The sequence below is a fragment of the Chiloscyllium plagiosum genome, unplaced genomic scaffold, assembly GCF_037043375.1.
Source record: "Chiloscyllium plagiosum isolate Xiang-an unplaced genomic scaffold, Cpla_swu_hap1 HiC_scaffold_17, whole genome shotgun sequence".
In the NCBI taxonomy this organism is placed as follows: domain Eukaryota; kingdom Metazoa; phylum Chordata; class Chondrichthyes; order Orectolobiformes; family Hemiscylliidae; genus Chiloscyllium; species Chiloscyllium plagiosum.
Window position 1 is genome coordinate 21,488,142 of NW_028270155.1, and position 27,831 is coordinate 21,515,972.

The window sequence follows — 27,831 nt, forward strand, 5'->3', positions numbered from 1 at the left end:
ATTGGGCTTTGTAATCTCATCGATTTGTAGCAGCAGCAAACATTTCTTGCAATTCAACCCGATGTATAATTCCTTGCATGATCTTTGTTTCCTGTTGCTTTTGTGTGCAATTTCAGTGTCACCTCCTTTATCTCCAATCCAATGATTTATTCTCTCTCTCCACAACAGCCAAGCTCTTGTTAAAGCAAAACATTGTTGATGCTGGAAATTTTAGATTTTCTGCACCTTTCTTTAACTTACACCTTCACATTTTCTGAAACCCAGCAAATCACGCTTGTTGCAAAATTTCCTCCCTCTCCCCGAACTGTCACAACCAAATGCGCCCTACGCCGATTTCCGCCCGCCCGAGTCTTTCCGATTCTCTCCGATCCCCGCCCGTTTGAGTCTTTCCGAATCGCTCCGATCCCCGCCCACCTGAGTCTTTCCGAATCGCTCCGATCCCCGCCCGCCTGAGTCGTTCCGAATCTCTCCGATCTCCGCCCGCCCGAGTCTTTCCGAATCGCTCCGATCCCCGCCCGCCTGAGTCTTTCCGAATCGCTCCGATCCCCGCCCGCCTGAGTCTTTCCGAATCTCTCGAATCCCCGCCCGCCTGAGTCTTTCCCCGAATCCCTCCGTTCCGCCCCCCCCCCCCGAGGGACCCCGAAGGTTCCCGAAGCGCTCGCGGAAGTGCGGCTCGTGCTCGGGTTCGAGCTCGAGCTCGGTCGCGGTCGCGGTGCCAAGGAGCAGGAGCAAGATCCGGAGTTTGCTCGCTCGGAAAATGGGAAACTCTCGCCGAAGGGCGCTGCATTTCTTTTAACTTAATTTCCGTGCCGTCTCCTCTCCTGACCCCTTCCTCTCCATTCTTAATCTTAGAGACAGGTAAGAAGATCTTGTGGTGCTTATAAAGCATGTTTTTAATTGTCGTTCTCTGCATCTCCCTCTGTCCGGCCTGACTTGAGTCGGGCATAGGCCACTATCCTGTCAAATAAAAATTAAACTTAAATCATTCCCCATTCTTTAAACCCTCACTGATAACCTTCAAACCTGCAATGGTGCTGAATTAGGTCTTTTCTATATCGATCTTTCTTATATGGTTCTTCTCTTAAAAGAAGCTTCCCAAGGTTATATTCCTGATCCTGGAGTAATCCACTTTACTGGCATTTCCCCCTTTTATAAACCGCTTGGGCTGCTTCATGTTAAACACTGGATCCGATGTGAAGTCAAAAATGTAAACGTCTCCGTGAGGGGAGCTCACTGCATCTTGAAATTCAGCAGCACATTGCAATATTTTCAGGTGTCTACAGTGAGGAGAGAGCAGCTGGGTCAGGGGGAAATCGTCATTTTGAAACGAATCCTTGGCAAACAATTGAGGTTATAATGTGCTCAGTGTGCACGCAAGTGTATAATTCCATTGTTTATCACTTTTCGCAAGCTGTATAAATTTTACGAAGGGAAGCAAACAGATTTTACCACAGCATTATTCAAGTGAATCTAAATTTAATATTATCTGCCAAATTATATTCTTGCATAAATCGTTGTAATTTGCTCTTGTAAACCAACAGTATGCAATAACAATGGACAGTGCTGTAACTTCATGATTTACACTAAGAATCAGTATTATTGAAGTATCAGTTGTGGGCCATGCCAACCTTTATCTAGCAAAAAGAGAGTAATTTAGCAGCGAGCATTTAACAATGATCGATTTACCTTATTGGCCAGCACTCTGCACATCATGGATGACATTTTAGAAGAATGTTGTATGTCACGAATGTGGTAGAAGAGCATGAAGACTAAATGCATTGGCTTAAAAATTAACACAAGCAAATAACCTAAAGGTGACTGAACCATGACATTTGCTATACATTGCTCCTACACACAAAAAATAACTTCTGACAGTTTCCAATCCTATTGGCTTGTTGTCTTTGAGTCCTGTTTTCTGCAGTGATGCACTGGATGTTTGTCTTTCAACATTTAAAGACAACATTATTCATATTTCTGTAACCTCACTATATTGAAATTAATTTATTGCACACATCATCTTCATGCCGTACGTGACCAAGACCTTCAGGTTCTTGAACATCTAATTTCTATCCTGATTTAACTTGACAGCATTTTTATTGAATTTGCCCGGTTAGTACTATTTTTGGACCTAAAAATATCCTACAAGCATTATGGAGCCTGGTCATTCATCTTGTTTGATCATTTGCAAACAGAGTGGTTTGAAGTCCTTTTCAGGAACCATCTGCAGAGTTATGGAAAGGGCTTAGGTCAGTGTGAATAACTGGATGGATCTTTCAAAGAACCAATGCATGCATGCATGCATGAAATGCTATAGGCTTTTTTGGTTTTGATTGTGTCCAACATTTCATCTGTCTCACTGAACAAATTTTGTCATATATTGTCCTTTGGGATTGAGAGTGATCTATTTGTACACTGTCGAAGAGTGTGGTGCTGGAAAGGATTCCTGATTGAAGGGCTTATGCCCGAAATATCGACTCTTCTCCTCGGATGCTGCCTGTCTAGCTGTGCTTTCCAGCACCACACTCTTCGACTCTGATCTCCAGCACCTACAGTCCTCACTTTCTCCATTTCTACACTGGTTTCATAAGTTCAAAGATGGCTAATAAATCCAGTGCACAATGTGCAGACTGTGTTCTTGCTGCATGCAGGGAGATGGTCTTTGAAAAGTTTGAGTAAGTGGGCTGTTTGAAGGTTTGTGTGCTCCCTCAGAATCTGCATTGATTTTGCTTCTGCACATTCTTAGCAAAGTCTCTCTGTGCTGGTCCTTTCCTGAATATGCCTTCTGTACTTTGGTTGGATACAAGCTTAGATTTTCCATGAGTCACTGGGGATGTTTGACATCTTCAGGGATGCTTTAAGGACATCCCTAAAGCATTGTTCTGTCCTCGGGGGGATTCTCCAGCACCTGAATGCTGAGCAGATTAGCATGGGATAGGACCGTCTTATTGTGTCACTTTTCATTCTACCAGATTTGGAGGATCTTGTTAGGACACTGCTGGTGGTGTTTGTCTAGTCCTTCTGAGATGCTTAGTATTTGTGTCCAAATCTCTGGGAAAGTTAGGAATGTGGGGATCTCTATGAACTTGGTTCTTATATTCGGAGCTGGTAGGTTGAAGGCAATGATGAATTTCATAGAGAGGAGATTCCCAAGATTTGGTAAATGGTCCATAATTTCCAGGATCTTGCAGTTGGCCTTAATCAATTTTGATCATCAAGTCTCTGCCCAGTTGGTTCCTCTTCACTCCTTTGCAATTTGTCTAATGTGTAATCTGCTATGAACCAGTGCAATTGCGAAATATTTTGAAATGTCAGATTTTTAAAAATGTATTAAAATATATTCCCTGATATATTTAAGAATGAGTTTTGATTAACACCTAGTGGTTTGATTTTAAATCCTTATTTTTTATTAGTAAGTGAAAACCCATCTACATGTAACCTAATTTTAAATTAGAATGTCTTTTAAAATTTATGCAAAAATTATTTCCTAGTCAGATTAAGGTAAAGTAATAAATTCCTTTGTACATTGAAGAGAAACATTCAAAATCTTCTAAGCTGTACCTAGAGTGTTCTTGCATGCAAAAGCTCCAATTTAATTTTGGGTGCTTTCTCCAAGACCTGCAAATGAGTGCAATTAGTGAAATGTTCGATAATGATTAATTCACATAAAGCCTGTTGGCAATTTTGTGAGCAGTGTGTGTTTCCAGGGCAATGTTTTTAAAACTAGTGCAAACCTGAATGGTATTGAGCACAAATTTGCACTTAGCATTCTTTGGGATCTTTTGCACCACTTATGCCAGTATTGCTATTGCTGAAAACACTGCAGTCGAAAGAACAATGCAGGTGAATGGCTGTGCATGAGAATCAGTTGAAATGTGGAATTCTGTGTTATAGAGCATTGATGAAATCCTTTAAGTGGATAACTATTGAATAATTGTATGACAGGTTCATATTAATGGGAAAGAGGAACAAGCAAGAGCATGAGATTCGGAAAATACAATATAGCATTGTTGGAAAATATTACCCATTTCTCCAACCATCTGTAATTCTATCTTGAAGCAGAGTGCGCAATAGATTGTAAAATTAAATTAATATGAATAGAGATTTACATGATTTTATTGATGAAAACAAAATGAAGTCTTCCTCTGAGACATCTGGGTTTGCTGCAGCTAAGAGTCATAGAGCTGTACAGAATGGAAACAGACCCTTTGGTCTAACTTGTCCATGCCGACCAAATATCCTAAATCTATCTGGTCCCATTTGCCAGCACTTAGCCCATGTCCCTCCTAACCCTTCCTATTCATATACCCATCCAGATGCCTTTTAAATGTTGCAATTGTACCAGCCTCCTCCACTTCCTCTGGTAGCTCATTCCATACACGCACCACCTCTGTGTGAAAAAGTTGCCTCTTAGGTTGCTTTTAAATCTTTCACCCCTCACCTTAAATGTGTGCTCTCAAGTTTTGGATTCCCCCACCCCAAGGAAAAGACCTTGTCTGTTCAACCTATCCATGCCTCTTATGATTTTATATACCTCTATAAGGTCACCCCTCAACCTCTGACATTCCAGGGAAAATAACCCCAACCTATAAAACCTCTGCCTACAGCTTAACCCCTCCACTCCTGGCAGCATCCTTGTAAATCTTTTCTTAACTCCTTAAAATTTCACAACACCCTTCCTAAAGCAGGGAGACCAGAATTGAATGTAGCATTCCAAAGGTGGCCTAACCAATGTCCTGTATAACCGCAACATGACCTCCCAACTCCTTTATTCAATGCTCTGAGCAATAAGGGCACGCATACCCAAATGTCGTCTTCACTATCCTATTCCACTTTCAAGGAACTATGAATCTGCACTGCAAGGTATTTTTTTGTTCAGCAGGGCCTTCCTATTAAGTGTATATTTCCTGCCCTGATTTATCATGCCAAAATGCAGCACCTCACATTTATCTAAATTAAACTTCATTGCCACTCCTTGGCCCATTGGCCCATCTGATCAAGATCACATTGTACTTCAGGGTAACCTTCTTTGCTGTCCACTAAACCTTGACTGTAGTAGAAATAAAATTTCTGTTTATAAATACTCTTTTGATTATATATGATCAGTGAAAAATTTAAAGCATAGCATAGATGGTTCGATGAAATATTTTTCATTGTAAATAGTTTCCTCATCCTTTATTAACTTGCATTGTCACAAAGCAATGTGATGGAGACTTGCCACAAAGATCTATACTCTGTTACTTGTGGCAAATTGGGAGATACTGTGAAGTGGGTTGTTGAACTGTGACAGGATGTCAATAGGAATTTTGCAATGGGTGTGCATTATAGCTAAGTCTTTTAATATAGCTCATTTTTATGTTTATTGAAACAAAATAACATTGGATAAACTTTACTGGCTTTATCCTGGTTATTTGGAATCACCATAGAAATAAGAAAACTCTACCAGCTCACTCTATCATCATTTGGTGATTGTTTTATAATGCTCTGAAGCACTATATTCATTATTTTAATTCAAGTTGTTGTTTAGAGTAAGGAAATAAACAAAACATGACATTAAGCCATATCAAAAGAAAGGTAACCAAAAACATGGTCAAAGATGTAGGAATTAAAGTCTTAATTGAAGAAAGCAGATTAAGGAGATGGAGAGGTGTGGGGAGAGAATTCCAGAATTTGCTGTCTCAGCAATTGAGAGCACAGCTCCAAATGATGGTGTGCTTATAATTGGAAATGCACAGAATTTCAAGAGCACAGACATCTTTCAGGAATGTGGGGCTAGAGGATATATTGCGAGATAGGGAGGGCACAAGGCCAGAGAAGATTTAAAAATAACATCAGAATGAAACTTTTACAAATCAACGTCTGTTTGAATGAATACCAACTTAGGTTAGTGAATGCAAAGATGAATGGGACTTGCTTTAACTTAAGACATTGGCAGTGGATGTCATGCATCTATGTGGAGAAGAATATGGGAGATCAACCGTAGTGCTTTGGAATAATCTAGTCAGATCAACAAAGGCATGGATGAAGGTTTACCAAATTTGACACAAAGTGTCAAGGCAATCGTGTCTTCCTTATTTATGGGTTGCGTTCACTTGTATGCAGGTACAATTTGGGGCTTTATTTCTAATGTCTAGAAGAAGCAGAAAGTGCTGGTTCAAAAATAAATATAAAAGTCTGTGTAACAATACAATATTGCAATTTTTTTGTATTGTATATAATGGGCAAAATGTCTGTATTCAGTAAATATTGAATCACAAGATACATATATATATTCCAGTGTGAATGTTATACAACGTGTGGCATTGAAAAGAATGTTGTGCTGATGTTGGATAGAATTGCAATGTTCGGAATTATACTTTTACAGATATTGTCTCATTTGAAAATCTAAGATTTTTCTTGAAATTCTTTATAATTGCTTGATAATATTTGCCTTGTGTATCTGGAGAGACAAAGATGGATATGTTGCAGCTTTCTTTTCCACATTTGTTGTGCAAGAACATCGCCTTGCCTGCAGCAAAAATGATTGGGAAGGGTGTCTGTCAGTAGAGTTTAACATGTTCCTGCTGGGTTCTGGCTGTGGTAAATGCAATAAAGCAGATCCAGAGAGCCTGAGTTACTGAATTCTATTTATGCTGCACATTTTTATTTGTTTTCCTTTTGGTGGTATGTTGAAGCAGTTGATCTGATGAAGACACTTGCCAAAAGAATACATGTGCTAAAAAAAGTCACTGTTGAATCTTTGGACATGGCACTGGTCGACCTAAGATTATGGATGTTTATTTTTTCAAACAACATAAGAGAAACTAAGATTTATGACTAATTGTTAATCTCAAACTAAGATTACAAATGTTTGCTGCAGACAAGGTTACTTTAACAGCCTTGAATAAGAACGAGTTAAGTATTTATTTTTCGAGATTGCATTTTTCAAGCATGCCCTTAAAGAACATTGCCTCAAGAATTAACAAAGTTTTCTTATTTTTGAACACTCAATACTACCAACTTTTCCTGTGTACAGTGTCACTCTTATCTCTTTCTCTCTGTCTGTCTCCAGTCTCTCAGTGAATTCACACTGAGAGCAATTGGAGTTAGAAGTTAGCACAGTAACAATAAATTGTAGTAAATGTAATCATTCCTAATGTACAAGCACAAGTCATTTGAAGGATTATTACTCTGCACAGAATAATTTTTAGTTGTGATATGTATGCTCACCTATGATTTGAATTATTCACTTGGAACAGCTCATTCATTTATGTTCTGTATGTGCTGCTGCCTAAAAGAAAATCTATTAAGGAATCACATTTGCTGATCTGTTATGATCGAATTTACAGTTTCAGCTGCAGGCAGCGTTTTTATTTTGTGTTCAGTCAACCTCTGTGAACTTCACCTGTCAGTAGGATCCATCTCCTTGAGATGTGATGACATTTGTACAAGAAAGCTAATGATTGTACCATAGTTGCTTACTAGGGGTAGCTGAATATGATTGAAATGAAAGATTAATTTGCTATAAAATGTATGTGTAAGTCTTTAAAAAAAAAGTAGCATGTGAATTTAATATTTGGTAAGATATGAAGTAGTTCTGTGAATGTGATCCATATGGGCTATTTATCATGTTGCGATTAAGTCTGTTCTAAGTTCATTTTGATGCTATGAATTTGTGTATAGTGTGCATCATTTTCATAACTGGAAATAGTGACTGCATTATGCTTTGATCTTTGAACATTGTAGATTGGATTAAAAGTAAAGCCAATAAATGTAACAGATTTGTGCAAGTGATCAAAAATCAGTCATTATTTTTCCTTTTCAAACAAATTGTGCAATATGTCATTATGTTAATTGATATATTAATAAGAATGTGAGATTAGGATACATGCTTCCGAAACGAGATGGGTGAATGGCTTACAATAACAAGAAAGCAAATAACTGTACTTTACAGATTTTTTGAACACGTTCACAGCCATCTTCCAAATAGGAGTGCTGCATATCCCCAGTAAACGTAAATTGAAGTGGAAATTCTCTTATGCACCTAACTCCATTTCATATTTCCAGCATTGGAGAATGAACACAAAATTGAAGCGTTAAGTAAATATTTGACAAAGAGGAATGTGGATGTAGGTTTGCTCGCTGAGCTCGAATGTTCATTTCAGATGTTTCATCACCATACTAGGTAACATCTTCAGTGATCCTCTGGATGAAGTACTGGTGGTGTAGCCCACTTTCTATTTATATGTTTGGGTTTCCTTGGGTCGGTGATGTCATTTCTGGTGGTGCCATTTCCTATGATGTCATTTCCTGTTCCGGTTGGAATGCCTAGGAAATCTAGGACAAGCCAAACAGAGACACGCATGAGAATTCCTAGAAGCATGGCATTCCAACCGGAACTCTATCAACAAACACTTGGATTCCATTTACCACCCCTGAGAAAAAGAACAGGAAATTACGTCCCCATAGGAAATGATGACACCGTCAGTGCAATTCTGGTCTCCTTCCTATCAGAAAGATGTTGTGAAACTTGAAAGGGTTCAGAAAAGATTTACAAGGATGTTGCCAGGGTTGGAGGATCTGAGCTACAGGGAGAAACTGAACAGGCTGGGGCTGTTTTCCCTGGAGCGTCGGAGGCTGAGGGGTGACCTTATAGAGGTTTACAAAATTATGAGGGGAATGGATAGGATAAATAGGCAAAGTCCTTTCCCTGGGGTCGGGGAGTCCAGAACTAGAGGGCATAGGTTTAGGGTGAGAGGGGTAAGATATAAAAGCGACCTAAGGGGCAACTTTTTCACGCAGAGGCTGGTAAGTGTATGGAATGAGCTGCCAGAGGATGTGGTGGAGGCTGGTACAATTGCAACATTTAAGAGGCATTTGGATGTATATGAATAGGAAAGCTTTGGAGGGATGTGGGCCAGGTGCTGGCAGGTGGGACTAGATTGGGTGGGATATCTGGTCGGCATGGACAGGTTGGATCGAAGGGTCTGTTTCCATGCTGTACATCTCTATGACTCTAAATGACATCACCAACCCAAGGACCCAAACATATAAATAGAATGCCGGCTACACCACCAGTGTTTCATCCAGAGGCTCACTGAAGATGTTACCTAGTGTGGTGATGAAATATCTGAAAATGAACCTTCGAACTCAGTGAGCAAACCTACAGCCAGAACCTCAACCTGCGCTGCAAATCTTCTCAAAACTCGCTAAAGAGGAATGTATCTGGAAAAGAATGCCTGCTTCCAGCAAGGCTCTCAGTAGCTGATCACTACAAAACATTACAACATCAGACTGCTGTATGGAAACTGGCTTTTCCCACTTTGGAACCTGCTTCCATCCACCTCAAATACCAAGATCCAGATTTTCATATCTTTGACCATGTCAGAATGAAAAGAAGAAGAAAGTGAGGACTGCAGATGCTGGAGATCAGAGTCGAAGAGTGTGGTGCTGGAAAAGCACAGCCGATCAGGCAGAATCTGAGGAGCAGTAGAGCCGAGGTTGGAGACCTTTATGCTCAAAACGTCGACTGTCCTTCTCGGATGCTGCCTGACTGGCTGAGACTTTCCAGCACCACGCTCTTCGACTCATGTCAGAATGAAAGCCAAAGGTGGATTTTAAAAATGGCAGACAAGACTGGATTCCAGCATTTTCACCCAGTACCCACAATTTAAGGATGCTTTTAGCAAGTCTGCTCTTGACCTGGCTTCATTGCAGGCCACTCATATTACAACAAGTGTCAATCAACCAGACTGTAAAAGTTTCAATATCAGCAGCTTTAAGCACTTAACATTTAATTACTTTGTGCAAACATGCATTGAATCATTGACAAAACATCAGAGTAAATAGCTTATCAAATAATCATAAACTGTTAATCAGCCAACACTTACCTTTATTCCTGCTATATCAATAAATGAAACCTTTTATGGGAGTCTTGACTCTCAATCTAGTATGCATTTGAGGTTGGGTAGGGGTCATACATTGTGGTGTGAGGAGTGAGTGCAATTTTTGTGACTGTCTTTAAATTGCTTTAAGGTTTAATGGATGTAATTGCATCCAATGCTTGTTCCCACTGCCTTCCTTATCCCTGAGTGAAAATTGAATTTGAATGGGTGTTTTTTACCTTCTGAAATGGATCTGCCAAATTAGAAAATTTCATGATTCCACTCTCCTTGTCAGAAATGGAAAATCCTGCCTCAAATGCCTGCTTTCAATACAAGGTACACAGTACATTGATTGTGCTTCTGCTGGATTTCATAAGCTGTTACTTACTGGTCCCCTTGTCTTGTATTGCTTGCAAAAGAACAACTGGCCAGAGGCTTTGTCTTACTCTATTGCCTTCTCTGCTTCTCTCTTCCCATTCTATTTTCTTCCTTGTCTGCCTCCCTTTGCCCAATTTCCACCACCCTACTCCCATGTTCTGTTTTACCAACTATCCCCAGACCCAGCAAATCTTTTTGAATAACAGGGTGAATACCCAGCATGAATGGGTGCGACCCAATAATACTCTGAAAGCAGTGAAAATTGAGAGCCATGTTTTCTCAAAATTAAAATGATGGTATAATATTTTGAATGTTGCTTCATTTTGCTGTACCCATCAGTAACAGACAGTTTTAAAATCCTGTTCCTGTTGTAACTTTGATGTGGCCCTGAGAGGGGTAGTTAAGTTGCTTTAGAACTTTGCAGCTAAGGATTGGTGGTAGTTGAAGATGAAAGGATTTGGGAAATAAGAATGAATGGATTTGATCATTCTTGTGGTGTATATTTAATGTAATGACCAGCTGGTTTTCTGCACTTCAAGGAGAGATTAGTTTTCTTTATTGTTGTGAACTGGATCCTTTAGTTTAACAAGAAACTGAAATTATAAATACTAGATCCTGTTTTTAAAGCATGTACTTTGTGAATTGTTTTTGTTATTCATTGCGGAATTGCTACTGGCCAACCAGAATTTTGCAAAACTGTTTCTATTCAATTGTGACGGTAAAGACTGACTGAATTGTATGAAAGTAACTTGTGATGCATTCCAAGTCAAGTGACTAGCTACAGACATTGAAATGCGAAACTAACATTTATTTCATGGAATATGTGCTTTTAAGGCAACTGCAAATCCTGATTGAAACAACACTATAGATTCACATTACAGTAGATCATGATAGCCCTTGAGAATGTCTTACCAATTTTCACCTGATGAAGGAGCGTCGCTCCGAAAGCTAGTGTGCTTCCAATTAAACCTGTTGGACGATAACCTGTTATGTGATTTTTAACTTTGTACACCCCAGTCCAACACCGGCATCTCCAAATCATACCTTTTGATTTCTCAAGGGCTATCATGATCTACTGTAATGTGAATCTATAGTGTTGTTTCAATCATGATTTGCAGTTGCCTTAAAAGCATGATGAGTTTAAAACTAAAGGACCTTTGTACCTTCAGAATTTTGTAGCTTTTGACGACTAAAAATGTACTTTTGAAGATCTCCAAGATGTCTTGTGGTCCCATGTGAACTTCTTTCTGTGAAGACTGATGTGAATATAGGGTGACATAACGTGTTTAGCATGTAATGGCTCGGTGTCAATATTAGCTCAATGATAGTACTCTTCCCTCTGAGCCATATCAACACTCCTCAAGGTCCTGCTATTCACTGTATAATTTCCACTTGTACTTGACCTTTCAAAATGCATTACCTCACATTTGTCCAAATTAACCCCATCTGCCATTTTTTTCTGCCCATACATCCAACTGATCTATATCTTGCTGTACCCTCTGACAATCTTCCTCACTATCTGCAACTCCACCAATCTTTGTATTATTCGTAAACTTATTGACTTAAATGCAGATGCTTTCCCTTTCTTTCTTGGTTTCTTTGATATGCTAACTATTTGGCTGTGATAGCTGCTTTGCAGATTTAAGAAACTAACTCACAAATATTATTTCACTGATTTTGAAACCTGATAGTACAATAAAATCAAGGAAAATATTTGGAATCAGCAATAGGAGGGGAAATCAAATACTGCACTTTTTATCCACCCTCTATTCACCTGACTATGACTAATTAAAACTTTCGCTGTTACATTTACAGCGTTCAGAACAGCGTTCTTTTGACACATTGCTTTCCAACTTTTCTTTCAAAATGTTTACGTTGATTTTCATTGATAGTATTTTACAGTTAACTAATCAGCTGTTGCTGCTGCTTCATCTGCCAGTGTATTGATCTCAAGAGTTACCTGTCTATATAGCTGAAACATTAAATGTATTCTTCACTTAGTGGAACTTAAAATGTGTTTTAAACAAATTGTCCTGGCATCACCAAATGTCAAAGAACAGGCAGGATTGTCTATTGGACATTGACATAGCTTTGGGTTCTGTTGATGGTTTGTAATTTGGGTTAGAGTTTCAGCTACACGATTCCTTTGTAAAAATTATTTTAATCAACCTGCTCAAACCTGTAATGACACACCTCTCAGGCAGGTGGGGATTGGATCTGGACCTTCTGGTTGAGACATAAGGACACTACCACCAATCAAACAGAAATTATTAAGATATTTGAAGTGCATATCACATCTCTGTGATCTTTTGTATTAGCTTAAAAATCGCTGATAGAAGTCAACCCAAATAGTTTTATAAATTTTAAAAAATCATTTTCAGTCATTTTAAAGTGGTATTATTGTAAAAAGTACTTGTCTTTCTCTTGTAAATGCATTTCCATCCATGTTACGCAGACTTTATTGTAAAGTTACCACTCACAAATATATCAATAATTTTCTTGAAAATATTGTGTGAAAGTGCTGGTTCATAATGGGTTACATGTATGATGACTGGGATGGGAGTTTAAGTGGAAACTTGAGGACAGATCACTTCTCAAATTCACAACTTCGACTGCAGTTTCTAATTGGCTTTTGCTGTAAAACAGAAACTTTATAGTTTTGTCTGAAACCCATTTCGTTTTGTCTGTGTTTTTATTGTTAAATGACGGGAAAAAATTAGTACATAGTTTTACTATAAAGTTCTGTGTTACAGAGAATATAGTTGTAGCTAGCTTCCAAGCTAGAGAACAAATGAAATATTAATTTCTTGAGCTGCACAGAAATCCAAAAGTAAGACCATGCTATCTCCAGGATTCTCTACAGTTTGACAGTGCAAGTATTTTGAATATTCTTTGAAAAATAAATTGCAGTATAATTTCTGCTTGTCCAGAGAACCAATTAATGCCACTGAACCTGTATTGAATAGGATAGAACATTTTCAACTGTTAATGCTTAGTTTTCGGGACCCTATCCATGACTTGATGACACCTGACAGTGTGTCAGTTTTTGTACATTGGCTGCTAAAATTGGATGCTAGTTCTAAAATGAAATAGAATTGATGCTTTTTTTTTAAGGCCTTGATTAGAGCAGATACAGAAATGGACAGGAATGGAATTTTGTGCTGCTAATTGACTTACCAACCATCAGGTTTTAAACCACTTTGGGCCATATTTCCTGAGGAGGGAGGGGGCTGGGGGCCAAGACTATCTGCTTTAATTTGTATAATTAATGGTATAATAAGCCTTTTGTTGGGCCTTGTTATAAATTTCCTGTAGGACTCCATGTGCCCAGATACTTGGGAGCTCAGTGAACCTGTCTGGAGCTCTGAAAGCCAATGCTTACAGTAAACCTATTGGACTATAACCTGGTGGGATTTTTAACTTTGTCTAACACTGGATCCTTCACATCATGGCAGTGCTGCAGCTGCAGACTACATGTCCAGTGTTCCATGTTTGTTTAGATTCTGGATTAGTGGTGCTGGAAGAGCACAGCAGTTCAGGCAGCATCCAAGCAGCAGCGAAATCAACGTTTCGGGCAAAAGCCCTTCATCAGGAATAAAGGCAGTGAGAGATAAGCATCAATGTGGACTTCAACAGTTTCCTCATTTCCCCTTCCCCCACCTCACCCTAGTTCCAAACTTCTAGCTCAGCACTGTCCTCATGACTTGTCCGGACTTGTCCTACCTGCCTATCTCCTTTTCCACCTATCCACTCCACCCTCTCCTCCCTGACCTATCACCTTCATCCCCTCCCCCACTCACCCATTGTACTCTATGCTACTTTCTCCCCACCCCCACCCTCCTCTAGCTTATCTCTCCACGCTTCAGGCTCACTGCCTTTATTCCTGATGAAGGGCTTTTGCCCAAAATGTCGATTTCGCTGCTCCTTGGATACTGCCTGAACTGCTGTGCTCTTCCAGCACCACTGCAGAATCTGGTTTCCAGCATCTGCAGTCATTGTTTTTACCATGTTTGTTTAGAGACATTCCTTATCTTCTGCAGCCGCAGGCCACCCTAAGGAGTAGTTCCTAGCTCAGTTGCTATGGACAGATCTTTTAAGTTTGAAAATAAAATTGGAAACAGGGCATCTCTATCTTGGGGCACCTACTCCTCACCTAGTTGCAAAGGCATCTTGCTGTTCCTTCAATACTGAGAGCCTTTCATCAGCCCTCTGTCATCAGGTGCCTACTTGACCAGCTTAATTAAACTCAGGCCCACGGTGTGTCCAATAATTTTCCAAATAGAGAAAAACCACAGCAGTCAGCAGCCTTTGGATCCAAGTTGGAGGCTGGCACTTGAGTTTTTGCCACAGAATGACTCAATTTGCCTGCAGTCAGATGAGTAGTTTTTAATTGTAGATACTGTTCATAGTCTGTGCACACTAAGATCCACGAGCAACAAACATAGCCAGGTATTTTTCTTCGTGCTCTTCCTGGACTGTCACCAGAGATGATATGGTTAACCCATGACCATCTGACTCCGAGACAAGAATGCTACAGTGAACCTATTTGTTTCTGTTCCTTTAGCACTGAAATCCTTGAAAAAGCAAAAATGAAATTCTGCAACATGCTTTTCAGGACATGTTCTGGTATGATAGAAACCTTTTTTAAAAAAAAAGTTTTACTTTTAAGTTGGTTGTCAATAGGAAAATCATTATTTAATTTAGGCTACCTACTCAGCGTTTATATCAGTTATAAAAATGAGAAAAATGCCAATTATATCTATCACACACTGCCTAGGAAATAAGATCAAGCTGTAAGTCAACAAGGTGGTTAGTTGGTACGTGGGAGTGAATACAAGAGAGTAATGTTATTTGAGTCCCACTGACATCAAAAATCATCAATTTCAGCTGCAGTTAATAGCTACTATCTGCACATTGAGACTACATTTGAGCTGTGAAATCATCGCTGGATATCCATTGCTTTGTTTAAACAAATCAGCATGATGGAGTTCATGTGAAGTTTTGTATTCTTTCTGGAATAAATGCCTGTGGTTGTATAGTTTTGTTCTATTGATGTATGATCTTAAACGTACAGAACATGAAACGCCTAAATAGCTAGGTGCATTTTTTTAAAAATGGCAGCAGCAAGCATGACTTTCAGAGGAAGATCACACTTACTTTTCTTTGAGGAGATGACAGACTGGGCAACTGGGAAAGTGCAGAGGATATATTGTATATGGGTTTTCAGAAAGCATTTGATAAGGAGAGAGTGCAGGTAAGGTGAAATGGGTGTTAAAGCAGATTTTTGATGTGGCAGAAAGTGGATTATTATGTTCTGCATAGGTTGGTTCATCAACTGTTTCTGTTCCACATAGTGATTTTTACATGGGGCGAGAGGGGGTGGTGCCGTACTTTGCAGACAATAAGAGGTGTAATGGTCTAAACTTTGCAGTTAGCAGAAAAGGACAGTGCTTGCTGCTGACTGGATTTCTTCATTTCACCACATATGTGTGTGGACTCCAGAGGCTCCTGTCCGTTTTACACACTAATGACAGCAAACTTGGACAGGTTTGCAGTAAGTATAGCTCAACTTTGTAGCAGTATGTTATTTTGGGAAGGAAAGGTGGCCGTAAGAGAATATTGATGAGATGAGGAAGGGTGGAAAAGAGACAGTTGGAATTGATGTCTGTAAATGAGGGATGACAGGTAATGCTTTGAATAGTAATTATTATATTATTGATGAGGGTCATAGAACAGAGGAATTGAGGGTTCTGGTTAGGAGGACATTAAAAGCAGAACCTCAAGTAACTGTGGCCATTACAAAGATCCAGAGGTATAAAATATAAAAGTTGAGAGGAAACCTTAGCAAGATTGTGGTTGATGGACTTTATGAAATGTTGGCTTCCATACTATGCAAAGGCAGTAAGATGCTGTTCAATGCAAATCTTTGACCTGAAACAATAGCTGTATTTGTCCATCCTTAAGTGCTGCTAGACCTGCTGATATTTCCAGTGTTTGTTGTTATTTAAGATTTCTAGAATTTAAAATGCATTGCTTTTGTTTTCGGGAAGATGCAGCCCGGTTTGAGGAAAAATGGGAATGTTAGTATTGAAACAAATGAGATGATTTGATCAAAACGTTTAAAGTAATGGGATGGAACATAGTAAATAGACTGTGTTCAACAATTGAGAAATATAGCATAAAGGGATATTATTATAACATTCTATGTAAGTGAGTTATTATAGTGAGCAGAGTAAGGTATGGTATACATGCTTGTGAGGTACATTACTGAAATTACTGTTTGAAGTAGTATAGGGACCATACTACTTGAAGACTTGTTTAGATAGGTAGTAGAAGACAAGAAATGAAGGGACATCATGGAATGAACGTCAATGAAATTAGGATAACTGGTGGTGTGGGACGTAAACACAAATATAGTGGTTAGATTGAATGCTTATTTCTCTATTTTCTACGTAATTCCATGTAAGTGGTGTTTATGAACTATTCATGACTTGATATTGAATTGCTCTACTAAACTACTCTTCTATTACTGCATAATTTTGAATACTTGAAAAGTGATTACACTCAACATGACAATTACAAATTTTGGCCTTTTAGATTTCAGTTGTATCTGGAGGGATTATTTAAAAATGTACATAATGCTGGGAGAAACTAAACGCAGGAGCCACTGATGGCAGTAGTAGTGGGAACAATTTGAACAAATGAATTGAGTATCACACAAGTACACTACACAATGTTAAAAGCACATCAAAAAAGCACAAGTGTCTATTTTCACAGTAAACTGAATTCCGGCTAGTAATCATAATGATTGCATTTGGTGTGTGTTCTCAAAGCTGGAGGTAATTTTTCCATCTTCTTCCATGGCGCATAGTGAAATTGTAATTCAATTAAAATAAAATCAAGAAATAAAAGATAGCAAAGTAGCAACCACAGTCAATTCTCATAAATAGGTAAAAACAATGATTGCAGAGGCTGGAAACCAGATTCTGGATTAATGGTGTTGGAAGAGCACAGCAGTTCAGGCAGCATTGGAGGAGCAGTAAAATCGACATTTCGGGCAAAAGCCCTTCATCAGGAATACAGGCAGAGAGCCTGAAGGGTGGAGAGATAAGTGAGAGGAGGGTGGGGGTGGGGTCTGACACCTCCCTCCCCTTCCTGGACCTCTTCATCACCATTAATGACGACCGACTTGACACCAACATTTTTTTACAAACCCACCAACTCCCACAGCGACCTGGATTACACCTCTTCTCACCCTACCTCCTGCAAAAATGCCATCCTGTATTCCCAATGCCTCCGCCGTATCTGCTCCCAGGAGGACCAGTTCCACCACAGAACACACCAGATGGCCTCCTTCTTTAGAGACCGCAATTTCCCTTCCCACGTGGTTAAAGATTATCTCCAACGCATCTTGTCCACATCCCGCACCGCCGCCCTCAGACCCCACCCCTCCAACCATAACAAGGGCAGAACGCCTCTGGTGCTCACCTTCCACCCTACCAACCTTCGCATAAACCAAATCATCCGCCGACATTTGTGCCATCTCCAAACAGATCCCACCACCAGGGATATATTTCCCTCCACAGCCGCAAAGACCGTTCCCTCCGTGACTACCTGGTCAGGTACACGCCCTGCTACAACCCACCCTCCCATCCTGGCACCTTCCCCTGCCACCGCAGGAATTGCAAAACCTGTGCCCACACCTCCTCCCTCACCTCCATCCAAGGCCCTAAAGGAGCCTTCCACATCCATCAAAGTTTTACCTACACATCCACCAATATCATTTATTGTATTTGTTTCTCCCGATGCGGTCTCCTCTACATTGGGGAGACTGAACCCCTCCTAGCAGAGCGCTTTAGGGAACATCTCTGGGACACCCGCACCAATCAACCACACCGTCCTGTGGTCCAGAAGATTTCAACTCTCCCTTCCACTCTGCCGAGGACATGGAGGTCCTGGGCCTCCTTCACCACCGCTCCCTCACCACCAGACGCCTGGAGGAAGAACGCCTCATCTTCCGCCTCGGAACACTTCAACCCCAGGGCATCAATGTGGACTTCAACAGTTTCCTCATTTCCCCTTCCCCCACCTCACCCCAGTTCCAAACTTCCAGCTCAGCACTGTCCCCATGACTTGTCCTACCTGCCTATCTTCTTTTCCACCTATCCACTCCACCCTCCCCTCCCCGACCTATCACCTTCATCCCCTCCCCCACTCACCTATTGTACTCTATGCTACTTTCTCCCCACCCCACCCTCCTCTCACTTATCTCTCCACCCTTCAGGCTCTCTGTATTCCTGATGAAGGGCTTTTGCCTGAAACTGCTCCTCGGATGCTGCCTGAACTGCTGTGCTGTTCCAGCACCACTAATCCAGAATTCTCATAAATACCCTTCTGGATCACTAATGTCCTTTAGGAAAGGAAATTTGCCATTCTTACCTGGTCAGACCCACAGCAGTGTTGTTGATTCTTAACTACCCTCTGAAACTACCTTCCAGTCCAAGATAGCAGTGGAGTAGGCCTCCTGTGCCAGAACTCATGTGCTCCAAACACTTTACGTTTTCTTTTTTTACCCACTTTTTTTATTTTCCTACCTTGTCCTGAGCTTGGACTGTATTGGCAGCAGTGAGACCCCAGCACATGGACCTTGAGCTGGACCCAGTGAAGGAGGGTGAGCCCCTTTCTGGAGCAAGCACAGGACCTGGAATTGGTGGCTGCCGCATTGACAGAGGTGACATCAGTGAGGTAGGCCCAGCAGCAGATGGGGCCTGAGGATCGGAGACTTCATTGTTGATGGGGTCTGGTGCTGGCGGCGGTGAAGCAGTAGTAGAAAAGCATCATGGCAACATCGATGAGGAGGGCTCAGCAGTGAGAGACGCGACTCTGACACTGGTTTGGCGCAGGAGGCGGCGGTGGACTATCAGCCCAGCGACAAAGATGATGCCTGTGGATCAGCGACTTCAGAGTTTGTTGAGTCCAGTGTAGACAGCGGCAAAGTGGTTGCAGTGGGATGTTGGTGCAGGTGTTGTTGATGGTGATGAGCTGGCTCAGGATTGGTGGACTCTCTTCAAGCTATAGCTTCTTTTTTCCTTATTTTTAAATTATTTAAAATGGCACCATTTCATGGCGACAAATGAAAGCTTTTCACTATTTTATTGAATTCTTGCTGTAAAATACACGTGACAATAAAATCAAAATCAAATGGCCCCAGGAAACCACTCAGATCAAAAGCCATTTATGACTGAGTAATAAATGTTGGCCCAGCCAACGACACCCTCATCCTATGAATGAATTATTAAAAAATACTTGTCATGTAATTAGTTTGGCATAATTTCCCCATTTGCACTATGTTCCATGAGTAACTTGCAGCAATGACTATCAGCTTTTTCACAGTCACTTTCTCGCCAGCCTCACTTGTGATAATAATTACAATAATTCACTAAGATTTTTCTTTTACACATTACTGGTTGAAGACTTTGGATTCTGTTCCCTCAAACAATTAAGCATTCTTAGTCATGTGTGAGACCATACCTAGGAGTTGCAACTGCATTAGCCCATTCACACTAAGTGCATTTATATTTTAATAGACCAAAAAATAGCGACACAGAGTTAGTCCAGATCATCAAACAAGCATCAACACAATTAACTCCATTTGGGAACCACTGTTGTAGGGAAGAAACACACCTTTCAATCAAACAAAACAAAGCAAACATCATCAATACTGCTCCAGTCTCACCAGAAAGGAGAAAAAAAACTTTATGGTAAGTTCCCTGGGGCACAAATGCAAAGCAATCCTTTTGGAGGAAGAGTCGCTGAACCCGAAACGCTAACTCTGATTTCTGTCCACAGATGCTGCCCGACCTGCTGAGCCTTTCCTGCAATTTCAGTTTTTGTTTCTGATTTCCAGCATCTGCAGTTCTTTCAGTTTTTATTTTGCAAAGCAATCAGTATTAATGTGTACACACAGTAGCAGTTTCTTGCCTTGTCTCACATACAAAGTGGTGCCACTCAAGTTAACTCAGTCTAATGGACAGTGAAGGTTATCCAAGAGTACAACAGGATCTTGATCAACTGGGCTAGTTGGCTAAGGAATGGCAGACGGATTAGATAAATTTGAGGTGTTACATATTGATAAGACAAACCAGTTAATGATAGGGCCCTGGGAAGTGTTGTCAAAAAGGGATCTAGGGGTGCAGGTACATAGCTCCAAGAAAGTGGCATCATGGTGGATTGGGTGGTGAAGAAGTTTGGCACTCTGCTTCATTGGTCAGATCGTTGAGTGCAAGAGTAGGGATGTCATGTAAAGGCTGTACAATACATTGGTAAGGCCACATTTCAAATACTAAATACAATTCTGATCACCCAGGTGTAGGAAGGCTGATATTAAACTGGAAAGGATACAAAAATGTTTTACAAGGATGTTACCAACTCTGGAGGCTTTGAACTATAAGGAGAGGCTGGGACATTTTTCCCCTGGAGCATAAAGGGCTGAGGGGTGACCCTAGAAGTTTATGAAATCATCAGGGTCATAGATAAGCTGAATAGCCAAGTTCTTTTCCCCAAGGTAGGGTGTCCTAAACTAGATGGCATAAGTTTAAGGTGAGAGAGGAAAGATTTAAAAGGAATCTGAGGGGCAACGTTTTCACACAGAGAGTGATGCATATATGGAACAAGCTGCTGGAGCAAGTGATAGAGGCGATTACAATTACAGCATTTAAAAGACATTTGCACAGACACACGGATAGAAAAGGTTTAAAGAGATATAGGTCAAATGCAGGCAAATGGGAGTAGTTTAGTTTAGGGAGCATGGTCAGCATGGACAACTTGGGCTGAAGGGTCTGTTTCCGTTCTGTTTGGCTCAATGAGAGAGATGTGTTGCCACACACTTCAACTCTGATCTCCAGTACCTGCAGTCCTCATGTTCTGTCAATGAGAGAGATGTCTAAGTTCCTTTATAGACTATGTTTAATTATTCATAATACAGTGACTGATACAAATAATAATTAAATCACAATACTATACCAGTGAGTGGACCTGATGTCACAAAGTTTTTGTATAATAAGGACTTGTGTGCTATCCTCCCATTGGATAAGAATACAAATTGTTCATTCTTTGTGTACCACACTGATATTATGTAGGTACCATTAGAGTTGTATCATGAAGGATTACTGCCTCCTTGTGTGGCTATTTATATGAAACATTCATCTGTGACTGATTAACAGAAATCTGGAGTGTACTATTATAATGAAAATTGTTCAGACAACTTGGGAAACAAAACTGCCCGGAATATCTAAAGGTGAGTGTTCTATTACTGTCGTTTCCACATTGATTCCTTCAAGTGACTGTTTGATAATGCAAAATTAAACTTCATCGTACATTGTTCCTGTATGTTAATTTGATCAAGAAGACCAGAATTTAAATGTTGAAACCTTGAATGTTATCGCATTGGTTATCACATTGTACAGCTTTTGAGCCAGTAAGTTTCTACTATACATATCTCTAGACAACAGTCTTTCTTTTCCCTTACAGCTTGATTTGCCATTTCTTTTTTCTTGACCTCCAAAATTTCCATGTTACTCCGAGCATTAACTATTGACGGTGTTTCTCACGGTAACCAAGATATGCATATGGGTGTGCAATATTAGCAGGGCTTTAGAACTCATGTCAATGTTTGTGATTTTTGAATAACTGTCTCTGAAGACGCTGTTCTGGTAATTAAAATATGTAATTGATCAGGTTAATTGTTATGTAATTACATTGCAATGCAGTGCTATATTTTGTTTGTAGCTCTATAGGATGTTAAATGTCCACCAAACAAAGGTACTGGCTTTAAACATTTTTAAAAGAGCATTTTGAATAAACTTGTAAGGCAGTTAATCTGATTTAAGTAAGGGAGTTAGCAGTATTTAGGGGCTAATGGAAAAACACACGAGTGACTCATCATTGATCTGACTATCTTCTAACTTTGTTTCAAAGTGGTGATTTTTGACAGTCCTCCATTGACAAAGGCGCAGCTGGATTCTGATTGTTTTGTAGCTGGTATCTCCCATATCCTTGTTGGGAAAAACATTTAGCCACAGGCACATTGGATTGTATAATGACAAGTGACAGTGTTATGAGTTCTTTCTTATATTGAGCCTTTTGATCATAATAATGTGATCTCATTTTTCAATTCATTTCCTTTGTATTCTGGTTCTTAACCTATTGTAACTTGAAAAACATTACTGCAGTTGCTACAAGTTAAAGAGGAACATAATGCCTGGAACAACATAAGATATGAAAATGACAAAATAAGACTGCAGGTCCTGTTGAATTTAATTTAAGTCAATTATTTATTGGTCATGTAGGAACAGGAATAAACCATTCAATCTTTGAGTGTTTCTTTCATTCAATTAGAATTTGGCTGATCTGTACTTCATTCATTTTTTTATTGTTGCTTGAGGCTATGATACCCTTACCAAACAAAAATCTATTTGTCTCTTGATTTAAAATTTAATTTGACTTTGTATCCCACAGCTTTATGGAAAAGTGAGTTCCAGATTATAATACCATTTCTACGAAAGATGCATCTTGATTTCATTTCTAAATGGTCTAGTTCTAATTTCGAGAATATACCCTTTAGTTCAGCATTTCTCTACTAGAGAAAATTGTTTCTCTGTATCTATTCTGTGAAGTCACTCTGTCATTTAAAATACTTCACTAAATCACTTCTTAACATTCTAAACGAGGGAATACAAGTCAAGTTGAACCTCTGTAACCCTTTGAATGCTGATATGCTTCTTACAAAGTACTTAATTCCTGAGATTCTGTGCTCAAAGCTGAAAGCAGTATTTCATGTGAAACCTGTCCACTGATTTAAGTAGGTTTCATGGGAGAGTACCTACTTACTGTAAAATATTCTGTAGCAAAAGATAAATTGTTAAATTTTGGGCAACTAGGATGTCATTTACTTCATCACCAGTAGTTTGAGGTCTGAAGAATGCAAGATATTATTAAAAAGGTCGCATTTGTGCACTTACTGGTGTGCCATAAACCTGTTATTTTGCCTAGCTTTAAACCTAAAGATAGCCTGACAGTAACTTGGATAGGAAATCTGTGGCCTTTTAGTGACATCATGAATGGGAACAGCCGTGAGCAACACTCAATTCATGACATCATTTAAAACCAACAACACCTTGCTCTTTTAACATCGTAAAATATCCCACAGTAAATCACAAGTATATAATCAAAATTTGACAACGAACCACTTGGGAGATATTAGGGCTTATCAAGGAGGTCGGTCTTAAAGAACATTTTCAAGGAGGAAAGAGCAATCTAAGAAGAGAATTCCAGTGTTTTAAGATTGTAGCAGCTGGAAGAATGGCTATCAACGGTGCAGTAATTAAAATCAGGGATGCACAAAAGGTCTGAGGAATGCACATATCCCAGAAGGTTAAAAATGTGGAAACATGATGAATATGCAACACAGGGACGTCCTTTTAGCCCATTGTGTCCCTGCCAATTAGAACAAAACTGTATTACCTTCACCAACTTTACAGTTTTTGTGACCATAGAAAATGGCATTTTGAGTGTTTCCCAGTTTCTTTTGCAAAGCAGTGTTTTTTTCAAACCAACAGCATTGTCTATCTTTACTACCCTTTCAGGAAGTGAGTTCCAGTTCCTCACCATCCTCTAAGTGACTGAAAGCAATTCTTTTCAATTCCCTTTTAATCTTTTTACAAATTCTTTCAGCTCCCGCTATAATCTTTGGTGGTTTACTTTCCTGCTAGAGGAACTGGTGAGCAGATGTCCAATCCATCAAGACTCTATATAATTCTGTACACTTCAATTCAATCTCTACTCTGTTCCAAAAGACAATAGCCTCAACCTACCTAATCTTCTATAGATAAAAATTTGTATTCTTGGTAACATTTTTGTAAACTCCTCTGTACCCAATGTATTGCAGTCAAATTATTTTTGTAATGTAGCAACTTTAACTATCCTGTAACTGTTTGCTAGCTGTGGCAGTTCCTTAGCTTTTGCTTAATCTGTTTTGTACAGTTCTAACAGTGTTCCTGTTCTTTTGTTAATAAAGATAAATATCCTGTATGACTTAACAACCTTAACTGTCCTTCGTGGGTGTTTGGATAGGCACCCCAAATATATCTATTCCACCACATATCTCTGTATCCTACTATTTGTGATATATTCATTTGCTTTGTTTGCATGGCCTCCAACTTCTTGTTGAATGTCATTTATTACTCAGCTGCCAATCTTACCAGTTAGAAATGGTGCTGGGTAAAAAGTTAATGCAAAGGTAAGACTTAGAGATTGGAGTAATAAATAATAGCATGGCTGGATGCAAATCAGGGTTTTGTGATAAAGTGACATTTCCAAATTGTCAAGCTGTAATTGGCAAGTGCTGTAAGAATCAGCATTGGAATCTCAGCTATTTGCAGTATATTATGTGTAGATGATAGATGAAGAGAATGAGAGTAATCTGTCCAAGTTTGCTTGTGATTTTTCAAAGAAGCAAAATGGGACTGTAAGTTGTGAAAGGAAATTTCTTTTCTGGATGTCATATTTTAGAGTTGTTTTTGCTCCTGCAATTTCAAGTACCACTTAATTTGTCATTTGGCAGTGTTTTGTGAACTTTGTCCCGCTGTGACCCCATTTCAAGGTTCAAAAATTGCCATGACTGTCAAAAAGCGGGCAGGGGCTAGGGAAAATGGGCTGAGCTCTGTAGCAGCCATCGCTGTTTTGGTTTGCCATTTTGGGAATCCCAGGAGGTGTGAGCTTTTCATGAGATGTCTTCGCATTCATGTTTCAAAAACTTGAGTTTTCTTTCATAGGCTTTTACTTATTACAAGGTGTCGTGTATTATATGAAACCATCACTTAGCACAGCCTTTATCAAATGGCAAACAGCCTTTTATTTTACACTGATGGGGCTAAGATAATTCCTACTGGTAAATCAGAAGACTTCTCTAACAATAGAGATTTAAGCAGTTGAAATATTAGTCTACAATGACAGTGATGCTCATACATATTAAAAAGAACTGCAATTTTGGACATCACAACAATGACACATTTTGAAATCTAATTAAGAAATGTAGATCATTGTCACAAGCATATAAGGCCAGCCAACATTCATTCATTCTGTCCCAGAAGGAGCTGAAATCTTTTACAGAACTGTCAGGTTGGGAACTAGGGATACCTCGACTTGATGGAATGTGTTGATTTCAGTTTTAGAAATATCATCACTGAGTGTCTGTCCAGAACAGACTTGCAGGATCAAAGTAGGTGCTAAGCACTAACCATCCAGCAGGATATCTTTCAGAAATGTGTTTATGGTGTTGTTTACTGGAACGACAATACATCTCCATAAAGTTGTTTTGCTTTAGGCTCTTTGAATGCTTAATGTCCAAAAATCATTTTAGCCTCATAATTGCTGTTCATTTCAAAAGCCTCACTTCTTGGGAAGTGTAGGGTTAATCATTTTGATAGTAAGAATAGAAAAAGCATTTTTGTTTTTGTCAAACTTCTAATATTCATTTTCAAAGAGACTCAAGTGTATTTACACAGGGCATATGAAACGACACCATGTAGGTACATCCAACAGTAAGGGAGGCAAAGGAGTTACAGTGCTAGAATAAGGAAGCCTTGTTATACTTGTACAGGGCTTGATGAGATCACACCTGGAACACAACACATTTTTAGTCTCAACATCTTAGGAATAAAATATTTACCTTGGAAGTGGTTCAATGAATGGTCATTCTATTGGTTTCTGGGATGAGTGAGTTGGCCAATGATGACCCGCTAATTAAATTTGGCCTATACTGTGAAGTTTTTAAGTGATTGCATTGAAATGTGCATGATTCTGAATGAGTGTGGTGTAGAGGCTGTCTCCTCTGGCTGGACAGTCTTATAAATGGTGTCCCAGCCCTAAGATTAAATGTTGACCATTTAGGACATGGATGAGCAGAAATATAATTACTGTGTGTTGTGAATCTTTGGAATTCTCTATCCCAGACATTGTGGATGCTCTGTCATTAAGTATGTTCAGGGCTGGCATAGATTGTTTGATGTCTTGCCAGCAAAAGTTGAGGCAGTATGAGGGAAAGTAGAGTTAAAGCAGAAGATCAGCCATACCTGTATTAAATCTGTAATGGGGAACCTTTTTTAAAATAAATCCTTGTTAAAATATACATTGAATAGTTTAAACATCTCATCCTCATTGACCTCACTTGTTACTCCCTCAAAAAAATTGTATTCCGATAAGCCTTACTGTAGCAATTCCATGTGGACAATCCTTGATCAATTGTGCATTTCTGAAGCATTTATACTGTTCCTTGGAACTTTTTTCAATAATTTGACCATTACTCAGATTAGGCTGACTAGGCTGTAATTATTTGTTCTGTACCTTCCTCCTTTTTTAAATAATGGAACATTGGAAATTTTCTACTCATCCAACACCATGCCTGGACCAAGAGATGACTGGAAAAGGGGATAGAGCCTTTGCTCTGTCCTTATTTCTTCTCCTATCTTGGGTCTTGACAGTTTCAAAATTGGTGTCTTGACAGTTTCAAAATTGTTAAACCCCTTGCTGTCTTAGTGTATTTATACCATTCAAAGTTTCTCAATTCTTCTCAACTGTATTATATGCATTGTTCCCCCAGTTACTGTGAAGATAATTGTGAAATGTTTATTAAGAGCCATGCCTTCTGCCTCTATGTGCAAGTGAACCTTTTTTTGGTTTTCAATGGCTTTACTCTTTCTTTCAATTTTCTGGTGATCATTAGATATTGATAAAACATCATTGGGTTTTCCTTCCTCACAATTCATTTTTACATCCTTCATTTGTTTTTCTAATTTCCTTTTTATTTCACCCTCAAACTTTCAATAGTGTTCGGTGCTCTTGGTACATGACATGACAATTACTTTTTACCTTATTGTATTCCATATGATGTTTGATATCCAAAGAATGTCTTGAGATATGAGCCCCTTGCCTTTTCTTTGGGGAACACATTTGCTTTGAAATGTATGGAATGCCTCATATTTGAAATGCTATTTCAACATTTCCAGAATAGTTGAATGAGAAATGGTGACTCGTCTAAAGTTGTGTACCTGTTCACCCAATGTCCTGTGGAAATTCTGCTGTATGTCACTGAACGCGTGTTCCAGCGAGCTAGATTAATGACCTGAAGAACATTCGTTGAAATCCCTCAATGTAACCTATAAGGCTTTTAGTTTATATGAAATGAAATTTGTAGATAAGAGTTAGAAATGCTTACACTCACCAGAAAGGTGTTGAATGGTCAAAATCCAGGTGGTTCACGAATATCTTTTAGGCAATTCAACCCACTGTCCTTGGCTAATAGGCTGCTCTAGATTCCAGTCCTTTTAACATGCGTTAAATAGTGGTTAACAAATAGTAAATATTGTATTACTTGTATTATGCGCCACCTAATTGTTGTAACTGATTCCTTTCATGGATTGAAATGTTTTAGAGTCAGAAGCGTGAAAATGGCTACAGTATTCATTTGACTACAAATAGTGGTAATCTTTGAGACACCTATGTGGAATAAACAAAGACATCTGCACTGAAATTATAA

The 27,831-nt window shown here is 39.3% G+C and overlaps 1 protein-coding gene across 9 annotated transcripts in view; it reads left to right on the forward strand.

Annotated features, from left to right (window-relative positions):
• Positions 1–652: 652 nt before the first annotated feature.
• The window catches only part of zdhhc7 (zDHHC palmitoyltransferase 7), a 70,478-nt gene continuing 43,299 nt past the window's right edge, over positions 653–27,831 (forward strand). For 8 of the 9 annotated variants that reach the window (XM_087995738.1, XM_087995737.1, XM_087995740.1 and 5 more), the window contains exon 1: positions 653–858. The gene's annotated coding sequence lies outside the window, so the exon portion shown is untranslated. The remainder of the gene's footprint in view (positions 859–27,831) is intronic. The other variant, XM_087995741.1, reaches the window with a different exon arrangement.